Source organism: Coturnix japonica, chromosome Z (assembly GCF_001577835.2).
Source record: "Coturnix japonica isolate 7356 chromosome Z, Coturnix japonica 2.1, whole genome shotgun sequence".
In the NCBI taxonomy this organism is placed as follows: domain Eukaryota; kingdom Metazoa; phylum Chordata; class Aves; order Galliformes; family Phasianidae; genus Coturnix; species Coturnix japonica.
In genome coordinates this window covers 39,221,112-39,232,057 of record NC_029547.1, presented here as the reverse complement: position 1 = coordinate 39,232,057, position 10,946 = coordinate 39,221,112, and positions in this window count along the sequence as shown.

The window sequence follows — 10,946 nt, the reverse complement described above, 5'->3', positions numbered from 1 at the left end:
TTTGGGCTCTGCAAAGTGTCCTAGAGCACAAGTATTCTGTTGATAAGAATAAGACTTTTTCTGTACACAGCAGGAAAGATCATGTTTGGTAAAGTCTCTTCAGCCTAGGAAGCAGTCAACTCAGGAGATGACAGTGGTCTATAAAGAGTAACTTGTATACCCTGGCTGGAACTGAGAGGACAGGTTCAAAGCAAAGGCTTAGTTCTTGCAGTGTTAAGATATGCATTGCCATAGGCTCAAACAGTTGGTGCTAGATTAGGAGGCAAGCTTGTAGAATTGAAATTCTTTGAAAGATTTTGAACAAGGAGTTATTTTTTATTCAGAGATTCCATGTCTGGATCAGAAAGACCCTCAGACTCAAGCAGCTGAGCCCTGTTCACAAAGTCTTCCACAGGCATTTGCTTTTCACCATTGACTTAAACAGAATTTTGGGAAAGTTTGTTTGTTTGTTTGTTTGTTTGTTTTATTATTATCTTTAATTACAAAGTGTTAACATGTGAAACAGTTGTGGTTTTGTTTTGTTTTGATAATGAAAGGGGAGTTTAACAATCTCTGATCATTATCTTTTAGAAGCAGAGCTTATGAGTTCATAAGAAAGCTTGGGAGTAAGTAAATACAGCCTGAGATGTGAAAAACAGTGCAACAATTTATACAAGAAAGGGTTTATTTAAATAAAGGGATTTAATGTACAACGTTATACTTCAGATACACCTGGTCAGCTCAGTTAATTCAATTTGGTTTGGCACAGAAACATGCCACTGGAAAGGGAGAATAAAATGTATATGCAGACAGTATTATTGGTGTCCTAACTGAAAATATAAATACAAACTTCAGAAGGCCCCTTCAAAGTTGGTCATATGGAGAAACAATGAATAAATGATGGTCACATTAAGCTTGCCACTATGTGCTGGAAACTTCTCATTTCTCTCTCTCTCTCTCTCTCTGTCTCTTTTTATGTTGTTGTTGTTGTTATTATTATTATTATTATTTGCTATGTCATTCATGCGTATTGTTTGCTGAGGCTGTGTGTATCACATCTTCTCTTGATACTCATCTGATGTCAGCAGAATAGAATCTGGGTGTTGTAAAACAAGAACTATTTTCCTCCATACTTTCAGTTTAAAAGTGTTGTTCTCACCACTTTTAAACTGTTAAGCACCAGTTAAGCTGTGTTCTGCTTGTTATCTGTGTGGCTGTTGGAAGTAGTCTTTGGCTGATTCCCAGACTAGATTAAACTGCAAAGTTGATAAAGTTGGTTTTTGCTTCATGACAGGACAGCAGTGCGGAAGAAATTTTCTATCACAACTGTGGTACATAACACTACGTGCTCATAGACCATGTAGTCATTAATTAAGAAATGAAACATTATATTGACTTTTTACCTACACTGGGCATTTATTTTGAATCTTCTTTCTTCATTTACTTTTCTGTGTACACAGGCCCTAGCATTACTGTCTGTACCACTGAGAAGCTATCATGCTATTGTTTACCATAATTAAGCTGATATCAAATCTGTATAATTCTAATCTATCTGACACCAGCATCAAACTCTTGTGTCTCAACTAAGTCAGAAGCAGTGCTTTCAAGCTGTGGAGGAAATGACTCACTGGAACTTTGATTTTGTCATGGAGTTGTCTAGATCAATCTGTGCCCATGACAGGGATCAGCAGGCCGATAGGCCCACCGGCCCAAAAATGGGAAGAAAAAAGGGGAAGCGTAGGGAGATGGGAGCTTGACCCAAAAACAGAACAGTGGCAATGATCTAAGGTGGAAACTTAATTTTACTAAATATGATAGCAGGATACAAGATAACAAAATGTAATACAATGTAATTGGAATTGAGGCTAATAAATCAAATAGAATGAGAGTGTCCAGAACCAAAAACCTTACTTTGAACTGAAGGTGCAGGGCTGGGGAGCACACCTACACACTGCCAGGCAGATAGCAAGAGAGAGAGAGAGAGAGAGATCCCATGACTTCCTCCCATGACTTATCTTCCTCTCTGAATGTGAAGTCCTGTGGGATATGCAGTTCTTCTTCTCTTAGCTACAAGATATGGTTTAGTGGTTTGCTGTACCTATGGGAATGGGAGGATGGTTGAAGTAGATGATCTTGTAGGTCCTTTCCAACCTTGTGGTTCTGATTCCATTATTCTATGATTCTCTTCTAAGAACCAGGTATCCATCAAGTTATCAGTCCATGGAACTGGAGTATTAAGTCTTTAATTCCCTGTGCTTTACATGATGTCACAGTGTGTATTACCAATAACAAAATCATAAAACCATGACAGATTTTACTGATTTGATGAGATACATGGACGTGATGGAACTGAAGATGAATCAAGAATGAATGAGAGATATCTTTCAAATTTCTACATTATGAAATAATAGATTAATTATTAGTGTTTATCACTCATTGCAGTCTAGAGACATTATTAATCAGCCTGAGACTTACTGCATGCATCTCTCATCCCTGTCAATCTAAATGGACATAAAAGATAGCAATACCAAGTATTATGTAATTTCCAAATGAAAGAAATCCAGTCTCATGTGGCTGCATGATTGTTTTAGAACCAGAGTAGCTGATCACTACTAAAGACAGTATTTAACTGATGCTTACTGCCCATAGAACTCCACTACGTAATTATCCAGTAAAGGGCGGACAGAACACTGGTAATTCTTGACACTCCTGGAGTGTTTGTAGGTAGTTGTATAAGAAATTCATGTTTTATGGCTGATTGTTCTTCTGACAGGAGATTCAGGGCAGGAATATGATATGAGACAGTCTCTGTTTTCATGGGAGAAAGGAGGAACTAAGTGCCAGATAGAAACTTAGTGCAAGCAGTGGCCTTTGCCAACTATTTTCCTACCCAGGGCTGTGGCTGCATGTCCTCAAAGCCAGCATCGATATTACCATAGATCATGTTCTTGGGAAAGAGTGGTGTGAGACAGACTTGGGAGATGACTCACTTGTGTGTTCCAGCCTCTCTCACTTTTGTGCATATCTGCTAATGCAGAGCAGCTGGCCATTGCCTCTCCTGTACAGTACAGTCTACATTTCCAGGGAGAACTGTGTGTACAAAATAGTCCATATTGAGTATCAGTGTTATTAATAGGGAGGCTGAAAGCTTTCTGGATGCAACAGTCTGTCAGAAAGAGCAGTCTTGTCAAATGCCAAATCTGCTGCCATGAGCTGTCGATAATAAAATATCAGAAGAAGCCAAATTCTCCATTAATATCAACTTCTTTGACTTCTATAATGCATTATAGCAAAAGCATCTGGGAAAAAAAAAAAAAAAAAAGTCTAAAATTGACAGTTTCCCACCGTGATAATAGAATGCTTCAGTGAGTTCATTCTGAATTTAGAAAGTACTTTGTTTTTCACCTATAATAGTTGCTACTTTTCTGTCCCTACAGTTGAGAAAGAAGTGGAAAAACTACAAAAGAAAAACAGAGGAAATTCAAGAGGGCAAGAGAGATTTTACAAAGAGATGGTACAAAAATTATAGCACGGTTATGCCAACCTGAGTGTCTGTTTGATTTGCTTATCTGCAGTAGCTAACAGCAGTAGCCATTGGGTTTTTTTAATTCAGTGCTGTAACTAGATGTGATGTGGACATAAGCATCAAGCTGCTTTTCAGTGGAGATATGCTTCTGTTACATTCTAATGTAAACTGAAAAGAGGAATGGAGAGAGAGGGAGAGAGGTAAAGATGAATAAAAGAGAGTCACCACCCTTCAATCTAGTGATGTTGTGGTAGTCAGGGTTGTTCCTCTGGTGGTGGGCATGCATCCAACATGGCAGTCCTTTGCATTTATGCATTTACACTCTCCTTGCAAGGAGTTCAGTCACCAGTCATAAATGAGCCCAGGGTCTCAACTCAGGTGGTTGTCTGGCCTCCTCTAATGCTAGGATCAAAAAAAACCCTTAACCTGCGCAAGTGCAGTTTAACATCCAGAGTAATTCTGGAAGTGGATAAGTGGATCAGAGGTTTCAGGGGCCTGGGGGCACTGTGCCCCACTCAAATGACTGCTAGTTCACACTCTTTGATGTACAGGCTAGTTTGACAAATCTCTCCCTCCCCCACTTAGTTTGGGTGTTGTAACACAGCAGGTCTCTGTATTATCACCAGATAAGAGAAGTGGTCAGGAAAAGGTTGGTCTTGCCTTTACAAGGCCCCTTATCTTTAAGTGTGAAACCTCCTTTTCAGTCATCTTTTGGGACATTAACCCTTTTGCTTCTCAGTTTCTTACATACAAAGAAATGTATGTTTGCTTACTGTTGTACCATAAATACCTTCAAATTTGCAGTCCTTCAGGAGATGTTAGTTTATGTGCTCTTCAGTTCCTGAAATTGCTTACAAGTGACCAATTTCCAGAAGTATGTGGTTGGAAACATTCCACTAGTTTCATATTCAGTTATGTCAGTTGTGTTTCACTGCTTGAAACAGAAAAAGGCTAACGTTTATTTCTTTGTTCTTATTCTCAATAAAGCCAATGGTAATGCTTGGGGCCAAGTCACCCCAGCCTCCTGCCCTAACTTAACAATTTTCAATTTGATCAGATCATTCATTTTCTCTGCTTGACCACTTGACTGGAAAATTTGGAAAAGGAAAGAGTTTGGGAAAGACACAGGCTGAGGAAGGCAAAGTTGAGCAAGGTGTAACAGAGAGAAGAGAGGTGAGGGATCTGGAAAAACTGATTGAGAAACAGAGATAGCAAGTAAGGAAATTGGGAAGAACAGTAGCAGTTATTACTGTTGCTGCACCAGAACAGGGCCTGAGGACCCAGAGATTCCCTCAGGGAAGAGTTGTGGGGCAGCCTGGAAGGGCTTAGGGAGAGTTCCACCCCCACTGGATTGAAAGCAGCTGGGGAAGCAAGGTAAGAGGTTCACATTCTGATACAGGTGACTCTTATTCTGTGCTACATCAAGAATTGTTACCCGTAGATGATTTCTGTAATAGTTGTAAAAGCTAAGCTTACTTTTTGGGGACCAATTAAATACAGGCTAGCAGAACAAATATAAATACATGAATTCTTGTACCATTATTTGGGCATGACGTATGAGAACAGTTAAATGTAGAGATTAAATTCAGTAAAGAAAATTGGACCTAAGTGTCAAGCAAGACCAAATGACTGAAAGTCTCAAGTCTGGCTTTAACACAAATTGGGAAAAGCAATGTTGTACCCTCAGAAGTTACAAGAGTATTAAATTAGGTATACTCAGGAGCGTGGGCATCAGGGATGCCTGGAAGAGCCAAAAATGCAGCCCAATAGAAGTTAAAGATGGGAGCCAGCCTGGTCAGGGTAACGTGATGTCCTTTGAGGATGCAAGATTGTAGGAGGATAAAAGAAATAATAAATAACTTTTTGGATTTTGGATTATTAATTGGATAGGGATCCGAATACAACACCCCAATCTTGCCAATGAAAATTGGATGGCAAGAGCTATAGTCTGTTATAAGATATACAACCCGTGGTGGCAAATCCACACACTTTATTAACCAAGTTAAGGAATGAGTAGGTTGGATTTGCCATTTGGGATTTGAAGGACACCTTTTTTTTACCTGGTTTTGCCAAAGAAGGTCTAAAATTATTTGCCTAAAATCCCAGTACAGGGTGAAAAAAGAAAGAAAAAGAAAAAGAAAAAAAAAAAAAAAAGAAAAAGAAAAAATACATATATTCAATTAACCTGGACAGTGTTACTGACTTGCAGAACAAACTCAATAACCACAAGGTAGTTGTAGAGCAGGTACGTTTTATTTGGCCAGCCAGGTGCAGGGGGGACAACTGCAGGGGGGACAGCCTGCACACTGAAAGCAGGAAAACGTCCTTGTTTTAGAGGAAACACATGCATACTCATGGTACAAGGAGAGGTTATTACAATTAATTTTAGAAAGTTGTTGCAATCTTGTACGCCTATTTTACAACCCAAACTACACCCCTAACCAGTGGCTCAACTAAACTCACAATTTTAACAATATAATGGATTAGCCCTTTATTCAGTTATAGGTTCTGTTACCTAAATGGAATGTCCTATTTTACAGAATTCATGTGAATTTATTTGTTGTTTTGTTGTGGTTTTTTTTTGTTTGTTTGTTCATAAATACAGACATGAATGCACAGAGAACATGATTTTAAAATATAGTCCAACTAAACCAATGAAGTTGCATGGGGATGTGGAAATTACGTTGCTGGATTTGAGCTATCTTACAGTACAGGAATGCAAAAACTAAATCTGTTCTGAAAAACATGGAAATTGGTGGCATGTCCAGTACAATCCCACTTGGTGGCACACTGCAAGTCATTTTTAACTTTGGAATGCAGAGAAGAATTTCAGAAGAAACTCTAGCTGTAGAAATACATATGCCCAATCATTTAACCTTCATTAGTCACTGCAGAGTAATCAAGACTTTTTATATTGTTTTTATACTTTGCTTTGTGACTTTTCTATGTTATCATTAAAACTGTGTTAATCTCTGATTCTCTTCACTTTTTGCACTGCCTGATGGGGAGAGAAGGCCATAGTATATGTTAAAAACGTTATTTAACTTTATTCTGGTTCTCTTTGTCATTCAAAGGACTATAGACATAATACTTCTTGTTTGTTATTTCCATTTCATCTTCTGATTGACCTTTATCATATCTTTCTGCTCAGCACAGTAGGTTGAACTTCTAGGGAGCTGAACCTAAAACATTTGAAGTAGTTTTATGTCTATCCTATGGCCATCTTTCCTTTTCATGTCACGTAGAAATCTGATTGCATTTAAGGGATTTCTAGAAGCTAGAAGCTTCTGCTCATATGTGCTTAAAATCTGAGCACTCTGAAATGAAGTAGGTGAAGAATTTGCTCATGTATTTTGATTAAGATCAATCCACCAGCACTAGTAATAATAATGCTGAAAACTGCTTTGAACTATTCTGTCAATGTGAAGGGCTGAAAATGAAATGGTTGAAGTTATGGCTTGCTCCACTCTCTTGCGCAGATATTCTTCTGTGAAAAGACAGTTGAAAGATCCTTGTAATGAAAACAGCACTCTAAGAAATAACAGGGCTTATTTAATTATCTGGAATTGCTTTGTCCTGGCTTGCAAGGCTAGGATTGTGACAGTAGGGAAAAAAGTTGAAAGGAGAGACCATATGAGTACAGAATTAGTTGAAAGTAACCTTTTTGTGGAGGGGGTGCCCATGGTTAAGTGAAAAATATCCAAACCACCAGAGGCTGAAGGTAAACTTATTGATACTGGAATTGTGATAAAAAAGATTGTAAAATGACCAGAATTTTCCTGCCCAATTCTATATCTTTTGAATAATGACGTATGTTTTTCAAAATCAATTTATGTAATGTATCTCATAATACGTTCATTGCCAGAGTCAACAATTTTAATACCACTGATTTTAAGAGAGCCACAGTTAAAACTTAAGCCTGCTGTGTATATTGCGCTTTTAATCCTTCCTCAGAGGATTAGAACTGAAGCAAATATTCTTCCACGTATTTATTTCAATATTTTAAGTTGTACTCCCTGAGAATTACTATTTTTCAGGGTGATGTATATTGAAATAAATTCTTTTTCTATAGCTGCAGTGCCAGAGAATAGAGTAACTTGCTATTATTGGCTATTCAGGCACTGTAGATCTGCTGAAAATGCAACAGATGGCCAAGTCTGTTTTTTTTAACTCCTGTATGTAATCTCAAATATGATATGAACCATCCTTTTAAGGTTGTGTTGTTTGTTGTTTGTTTTTTTTACCTGATGAGCGGGGAATCTATTTTGGTGATTGAATCCTGTCTCAGTATAGCTTTCTGTTCTGAATTTCCACAGAGACTTACGAACTTCAGAGTATCTGTTGAAAGACAACTGCTGGTTAAAGACTATAGTGCAATTTACAAGATTCTTTGATCAGTATAAATGTTGTTTGAACAATGTAACCTGTTATTTTGTTCAACCTATACAAGCATGATTAAAAATATTTTTCCTTGTTCTGGACAAAAAGAGGATTGTTTATGCTGGTGCTTTTTTAGACTTACTGCTTCACTGGAGTGAGGATGGCAGTCCCATGACTAGCTTGTGAGAAATCCAGTCATTCACTCATAAAATAAGTTTCAGATGTTGCTATGTGGAAGAAGAGCAAAGCCACCCAATCCTTCAGGCTTCAGGCAATGTGACAGAGTCTTCAGATCTGATGCTAACAGTTATTGTTTGACACTGAAAACTGGACTAATCTTTGCTAAAAAGAGAAGAGGAAGAGGAAGAGGAAGAGGAAGAGGAAGAGGAAGAGGAAGAGGAAGAGGAAGAGGAAGAGGAAGAGGAAGAGGAAGAAGAGGAAGAAGAGGAGGAGGAAGAAGAAGAAAAGGGAGTAGAGGAAGAGGAAGAAGAGGAAAAGAAATGATGAAGAGGAAGAGGAAGAGGAGGAGGAAGAAGAAGAGAAGGAAGATACATGATTACTGAAATCATCAGAAAGGAAGAACTCTATCATTCAGCATTCTTATCAGTTATAAGCACCTAATGGGTGGGAGTCAAGAAGGTGGGGCCAGGTTCTTTATAATGGTGCCCAGCAACAGAACAAGGGGCAATGGGCACAGACTGGGACATATGAAATTCCATATAAACATGAGGAAAAACCTTTTTACTTGGAGGGCAACAGAGCACTGGGACAGGCTGCCCAGAGTGGTTGTGGGGTCTCCTGGAGATATTCAGAACCCACTTGGATGCTCTTCTGTGCAGCTTGCTGTAGGAAACTGCTTTAGCAGGAGGTTGGATTTGATGTTTTCCAGAGGTCCCTTCCAACCCTTGTAATTCTGTGATTCTGTGAATATCAAATATTTTGTCAACGTGAATTTAGTGAAAGACTCAACTCTTGTATTTTCATATTTTTTAAAATTAGTGAAGATCAGCAGGACATGCTGATATTTTGCAAATGACAGTACATGGAAAACTGACCCCTCCAAAAAGAGGAAGAAACTGGTATACTGCATTTAGTCAAGCTGTCCAAACTGTGCAGACATGTAAATCTAAAATGTTGAGTTAACTGAAGTAACAGACATATTAATTGCTGCTTTCACAAATGAAGCTCCAGCCTTGAACTGGATTTTGCAGCTTCATCTGGTATTGGGAAGCACCAGTCTTCCCAGTGGAAATGCCATGGTTGTCACATTTACTGGTAGCCCTTGTAAAGTTCACTGAAACTGATATTTTTAAAGAAGCATACAAATCTCAACAAAGATGTCTCTTACAATGAAAGGCAAACTGAAAGAACAGAACAGCTTCTCTGTTCTCTGTTGCATGGAGATAGGTGAAGGACTGATGAATCTTTCAAAATATTCCTCTCCCTCTTGCTTTCTCTAATAGCTTCTGCCTCTGGGGAGAAACCTTTGTGATTAACTAGGACAGATAAGTAATCCATCTCTAAGCAAACCTTTTCTGTATTCTATGTTCCTGCCTAAAATTTGCTTTAATAAACTGCTGGTCTATTTCCAATTTGTATATATTAACATAGTTTCCCTTGAAATTATATCAAGAATTTTGTATAAATGAAACATTCAAAAACCACAGAGCAGTGAATTAAAATGATTGGGGTTACCTGTGGAACACCAGCAAATTTAGCAGGGGAAGAACATCTGCTAGGTTTAGTGAGATCATGTTACTCACAAAATGATCAAGTGGTAGTGGCTAATGCAAGTATATTCTCTCTGTCTCTGCCAGCAGAATTGATTTTGGCGGAATATACCTGCATGCATCCTTGTTCCAGGACAGCAACAGCTATAGAACAGAACAGCTAGGACCAAATTCTCAGCTTTATAAACTGGCATATCTTGTAGTCTAATTACAATGAAGGTGAGCTTTCATTCACTGATGATTTGGCTTAACATTGCTTAATCATATCTCCACTAAAAAGGGCAACAGAAACAGCAAGCTTCTTTGAGCTAGCCCAGAGATATGGGCTAGCAAGAGAGCTCTGGTAAGTTTCTGTGTCCAGTAGGTATTTCTTGTATAAAAATTCAGTTTTTTTTATTATATAATTATATATATATATATATATATTTAATTATATAATTATAATTATATAATTAAAAATTATGAGGAAAAAAATAATAAAAATCCACCAGCCAAATTTTGCCTTCAGTGGAAGTCCACAAACTCCAATGTAAGAAGACTCTGATTTCATGAGCATTACTGCCGTGACCATGCCTATATTGTTACATATAGTCTACATAGTTATGTCTGTATAGGTAGATGGGCTCTTCAGGACAAATTCTGTTCTAAGAAATACCATTTATATCCAGCTTATTGTGAGTTCCACAGTATATAGTACTGTTAGTTGATGTAAATGTTTGCATTGCTGCACAGTGAATAAAGCTGTTTATATTCATACCACCATGTGGCCAGTGGGCTTTTTGGACATTTGTAAATGCGGCATACCTCCATGTAGCAGTGGATCAATGTTCTAGCAGAGTTCCAGAAGTACAATCATCATGCCTCTGAAGGCATCTCACTGCAGTTTTCAGTAGAGTCAATTACTTAGAGGAAAGTGCTGAGTTGAGATGACAGTGCTGTTTTTAATTTTGGAACTAGCTTATTTGGCACAGATTTAAATATCTCTACACAGACTACATTATGCTTTTTAGCCATCCTCCAAAAGACCCAGACTTTATGAACTGAAGCTTTAAAACTTTCTTCCATCTAAATCTACCACCTTTATTCAAGAGAAATAAATGTTTGGAGGACTGATGCATTCGTCTAGCAGGTGGTAGCCCAGGTATTGGGAGGCCTGTCAAGCTCTCTAAACAAAGCATGTTCTTGATTACTAAAAGCCTATGTTTCAGTAGCAGTGGCAAAGAGGGTTGTATAAGTAGCTTGCAGAAGCGATACAATTTCTTAAGATTTTTTTTACTTCTTTCTGAAGAACTTAAATGAACGTTATTATGCTTTTATGAAAATGTGCTACA